Source organism: Dipodomys ordii, unplaced genomic scaffold (assembly GCF_000151885.1).
Source record: "Dipodomys ordii isolate 6190 unplaced genomic scaffold, Dord_2.0 Scaffold14, whole genome shotgun sequence".
NCBI classification, from domain to species: Eukaryota; Metazoa; Chordata; class Mammalia; order Rodentia; family Heteromyidae; genus Dipodomys; species Dipodomys ordii.
The window spans coordinates 14992087-14997648 of record NW_012267230.1 but is presented as its reverse complement, the minus strand read 5'-3'; the positions used below and the strand labels follow the sequence as shown (position 1 = coordinate 14997648).

General features: G+C 48.2%; 1 protein-coding gene across 1 annotated transcript in view; it reads right to left on the bottom strand.

Moving 5' to 3' along the window:
• Window positions 1-494, bottom strand: part of LOC105981894 (ATP-binding cassette sub-family A member 3) — a 73453-nt gene extending 72959 nt beyond the window's left edge. The window contains exon 1 of the mRNA XM_013011243.1: window positions 259-494. The gene's annotated coding sequence lies outside the window, so the exon portion shown is untranslated. The remainder of the gene's footprint in view (window positions 1-258) is intronic.
• Window positions 495-5562: the final 5068 nt, after the last annotated feature.

The following is a 5562-nucleotide window of genomic DNA, read 5'->3' as shown; positions in this document are numbered from 1 at the left end:
CTGTGGCTCAAGTGGTAAAGCGCTAGCCTTGAGCTGAAGAGCTGAGGGACAGCACCCAGGCCCAGAGTTCAAGATCCACAACCGACAAAAAAAAAAAAAAAAAGCTTTCTGGTCAGAGAAGTAGATGGCTTCCTTTTCTGGCAGTTTGTCCAGAAAAGAAAACACCTCTTCCTGTCTACTCCCACCCAGGGCCCAGGGCAGTGAGGGAGACGCATTCCATCCTCCTGCTGGGGCTGCAGAGGCCGAGCAGAAACTGACCTGAGTCAGGCAGAGGCAGGGTGGGGGCAGCTCCTCAGGGCTGCAGGTGAACTGGAGTCCTGGTGGTGGTGGTGGTGGTGGTGCTACGCAGAGGAGTCTGAGGGTGGGGCCAGCGAGCCCCTGGAGTTCAGCAGGGTGGGCCTGGGATGCAGGAGCGCTGAGGTCTCATGGGATACCAGGAGGGACCCAGAGCTCATGGACATGACTCTCTGGCACCTTTTGGACAGATGGAGGGTGCTTAAGCATAATTTGGAAAATTATTTCAACACACACCTTATCAAGTTAGAAAAGAAAAGCATGCTGCTTCAAGAACGATCTAACAAGAGAGAGCCTGGACTTAAGAGTACGCATGCCTGGGTGGAGCCTGGTTCTCTCCAGGTGCAGAAAGGAGATGCTTGTGTATTACACCCTTTCCTACTCCTCAGCGCTCTGCTCCAATGGCCTCCAAATGTGGCTTGGGCTCCTGCTCTGGTCAACCTTGACAGACAAGAGCAACAGGAAGTACCAGCCCAAGAAAGGAAGCCAACAGGTCAGGCTTAACATCTTAACCTGGTACTTCATCCTGTGTATCCTCCTGTGCACCCTTCTAAGTGTCTGAGATGTAACATAATTTCTTTTTAGCCCTACCACTTCCTTAGAGACTTTCTTTGCTCCTATACCGCCCCCCTCCCCAGCCTGCAGGCTTTGTCCATGCCCTGCCTTATCAGAAGACTCAGAGAACACTACCTACACTTGTGTTGGTTCCATTTGAGCTAAGGAATTTAAGGGAGGAGATCTGAAATTACAAAATCTGGAAATTTTCTGGTTACAAAAGCCAATGTACACGACGGAAGGAAGTTCCTTAAAACACTCTACACTGGGGTGCCACAGAGAGTCCCTAAGAAGTGATTTAGGATTGGCCCAGGGGGCCTGCCAGCTACCCAAAGGCAAACAGAGAGGCTTAACCACTTGTGAGGCAGACACCCCCTCCCACCAAGAGGGCTCTGAGAACTTGCCACTGAGGAGAGCTCACTCTGTGCCTCCTGGGGACAAGCCAGGGAAGGAAGCCAGTCCCTCTCCATCCCACTAAAAAGCCTGTTTGCTTACCGTTAAAATATTAAACATTACACAAGCCATGGAGTGTTTCAGTGTTTGTTAAGTGAGTGTGTACTGTGGGCTGCTAATTTCTGAGAACTCTTGGTGGAAGGTCTGATTCCCCTCAAAATGGTCTTTCCCGCAACTGCTGTCAGCTCAGGAGCTCAGGGTTGTGCTGGTTTATAAGCACCATGGCAGCAAATTGTGGGAATCCCAAATTCTTCCACTTCTTTCCTTGTATGTGTGTGTACATGTGTGTGTGAGGGGGGGAGGTTGTTGTTTGTCCCTTAGCTTTTTTGCTCAAGGCTGGCACAAGAGTCTCCTGTCTTTTTTTTTTTTCTGGTTAACTGGAGATAAACATCTCATCTCATTGACTTTCTTGCCTGGGCTGGCTTCAAACTCAACCCTCAGAACTCATCCCCTGAGTAGTGAAGATTACAGGTGCAAATCACAGGTGCCCAGACTCTTTTATTTTAAATATATGTACTAAAATCTGTCCCTTCAAGGAAAAAAAAAACTGATGATACATGAGATTTGGGTCATTCTAAAATCTGTGCCAAGAACAATGCATGTATGAAACATGTATGTATGGAGACCAAAGGCCCATGTGTTAAAGGCAAGGTCCCTAGCTTGGCACTATTGGAAAGTAGCAGAGACTTTAATAGGGTTCAGTGAGAAATTTTAGGTGACTGGAGGCATGTTCTTATAGGAGGTGGGGAACCCCAAGTCTTTCTCACTCTCTTTTTTCTTTTTTATTGGTCATAAGATTTGAAATCGGGGCCTGGGCATTATTATTCCTGAGCTTTTCGCTCAAGGTGAGCACTCTACCACTTTGAGCCACAGTACCACTTCCGGTTTTCTGATGGTTAACTGGAGATAAGTCTTACAGACTTTCCTGCCCAGGTTGGCTTTGAACTGCAATCCTCAGATCTCAGCCTCGAGTGGCTAAGATTACAGGTGTGAGCCACCGGTACCCAGATCACTTTTTCTCTCTTTTGGGACCTAGTCATGAGAAAAACAATTCTGCTCTGCTGCACACTCATTCCCTGACATGCTGTGCTGCTTCACTACAGCGCCCCAAAGCAAGGTGCCGATGGATTGTACACAGAAACCTCGAAAACTGGGCCAAAATAAACCTTTTCTGTTTCAAAGTTGACACAGCTCAGATGTTTGCTAACAGCAATACCAAGCTTAGGAACACAAGATGCTTTCATACTTACGTTATTATGCTTCTAAAGATGCTTCAAGAGTACTATCTACACAAACACATATCAAAAAGTCTTGGAGACCTGACTTCCATCCACCCTGACAGCCCCAGAACACATTCCAATCCAAACACATTCTGAGCACTGGCATAGCTGGAGAATGGGATGGAAAGTGAGCACTCTGACCCTGAAGTGCGGTCGAGGTGCCTTCACAGGAGTATCTAATGCACCTGTAAACGCCACCATTGGGTCCTGAAATAAAGAGGATTTAGAACCAGCTGGTCACATGCTGGGACTTGGTTTCACCAAGAGTTTATAAATGGGATGTGAACTTGATCACATAACTTTCATTAAAAAAAAGCAATTTATGCAGTAGGTTGTATACAATTCACATGGTAGAAAATTTTAATCATGCTTACCTCATATCTCATTCCCTTACTTTACATTTGTATGTCTACACCTAACTGTATTTCTATGTTCATAATATGTCAGGACAATTGTATGTAGCTATAGTCTAAAATCAGATAAATTATATAAAAGTGTGTACTTAATTTTTTTTTTCTGCCAGTTCTGGGGCTTGAACTCAGGGCCTGGGTGCTGCCCCTGAGCTTCTTTTGCTTAAGGCTAGTACTCTACCACTTGAGCCACAGCACCACTTCTGGCTTTTTTTTTTCCAGTTGATTATGAGGCTTGAACTCTGGGCCTGGGCACTGTCCCTTAGCTCTTCAGCTCAAGGCTAGCACTCTACCACTTGAGCTACAACGCCACTTCCGGTTTTCTGGTGGTTTGCTGAAGAGAGTCTTCACAGACTTTCCTGCCCAGGCTGGCTTTGAACCACAATCCTTAGATCTCAGCCTCGAGTAGCTAGGATTACAGGCATGAGCCACTGGCAACCAGCACATTTCTGGCTTTTTCTGTGAATGTAGTATGGAGGAATTGAACCCAGGGCTTCATGCATACTAGGCAATCACTCTACCACTAAGCCACCTTCCCAGCCTTAAATTGTTGTTATATACAGTGTATAGGAAAACTCTGAGGATGGCTTTACACAGTAAACCTTGTGCCTTAGGCAGGCACAAACTTCCAAGCTGCCAGGTCTGTGGCTGGGTCATTTGCTTTACAGGTGAGGTGGAGACCCAGTTTTGTGGGGTACACAGTACCACTACCTGGTTTGCCCAGGTCAGGAGGCACTAGTTTCCCTAGAATATGAAGTTCCTAGTGGGGCTTGGACGGGTGTGTTTTAGATCAAATATATAGAGCAAAGGGGGCTCTAAGGGACAAATTCCACAAAATCTGTGTGGCTGTCTGCTTTTCTCTCCCTTGATGCAGCCTGGGTCCCATTCCCCACCCATGCCACCAGACTGCCTTCCTAGGTATAGTCAATGAGGCAACAAGAATCCCCCGAGAGGTAACCATGGATCTTCTGCCATAAGCAAGGCACCAAGGAGCTCATTACACAGCTCCTGCAAAGGTGCCCGGTAGCCTGTTGACTCCAGACTTGGCACCATCTATGGCGACAAGGGCTGCTGCAGGAAATGGGTCTTTATCTCCCTACATACTATGCTGGCCTTCAGGATTCGTCTGCTTGGACTATCTCTCACCACATCTGGCTCAATAGGCTCAAACCCTATCATTCACACCCTATCAATTCAAGTGGCAGGATCTCTGTGAGGCAGGCTCTGATAAGCTTGGTGTGGGAGTTTTGCCATGTTGGCTATACAACAGAATTATCTGGGGCTGCTTTCAGAAAGAGAATGATGTCTGATCCCTACCCTATCCTCTAAGTTCCTGGGATCTGGCCTGGACATGTGAACATATACCCGGGGAATGCTAAAGTGCAACCTTGGTTCAGAGTTCCTTCTGTTGAAAGTCATCAGCTTCCACCTCTGGACACTTGTGGCAATCTTTTCCGGATGTGTCATGTAGCACTTACTTTGCTCTGTTACTTGGGAATAATTTCTTTGGCTCCATTCTAAAGACACCAAGAGTAGCAACCATGTCCATTGGTCCTAGGAATCATGCCTTGGGTCTTGCCTGCTAGAAGAATGATGGGTAGACCTCAGTTCTAGAATGTTCCTCTGGACAGACTCAGGAGCAAAGGAGCCTCCTGCCATTGTAGAAAGCTGGGTTGAAGCCAAAACTGTAGACTCAGAAATCTGAGTGGGGTCTTTTCAATTAAGATTAACTCAACGTAGGTTCCCACAACACTGCCTGGCCAGTGTAGTACTGGGGGAAGGCTAGTATCTTGATCAAAACAATTTCCTTCTCATGCTCCAAAAGAGGGTGCTCCATCAGGATGGAAGGAGATCGCTTTAGAGATGCAGAGAGATGGAAAGAGGTCACCGTATTTGTCAGATATAGTAAGCAAAGGCTCATTTTTTTTTCTTTTTCTAAGTGTGTGTGTGGGAGAGTCCCATAGCATCCATTTTAACCAATTTCCTCCCTTTCTCTTATATTTCCCATGAGGCAAGCGTTCTAAAATGGTGGTGTTTTCAAGTTTATACACGTTAACATCAAAACTTTCTGAATGAGAGGATCTGGTTGCTTAGGAGAAAAGAATGGTATTTGCTCCTTTCATCCCTGACTGAGCTTCAGCCACTCATCTGAGGGACATTACCGGGGTTCCCCCGACGTGCGGGGTGTGCAAACACCCAAACTGTGAGGCAAACAGGCAGGCATAACCTTTGGGTCAAGCGCGCCGCGGGCGGCACAGGGGAGGCAGCCGGGCACTCAGGCGCCCGGCACACAGAACAGCACTTGCCCGGGGCTGATGAGGAAGGGAGCTCTGCCCTGGGGCGCGGGCACCATCCATCACCTACTGAGACGCATGGCCCTGAGAAGCGGCCCTCGGGCCACTGCAGGCCCAGCACACCTGTGCGGCCCCGCACACGGGAGGTGCCCCCAAATCCTATCGCTGACCTCCCCCTATGCCGAGGTTCGCTAAAACGAGCAGGGTGGGGCAGCCCGAGCAGCGCAGCACCCCACGCCGCACAGCCGCTGGGTGCGGCCGGGCCTGCGGGAGCGG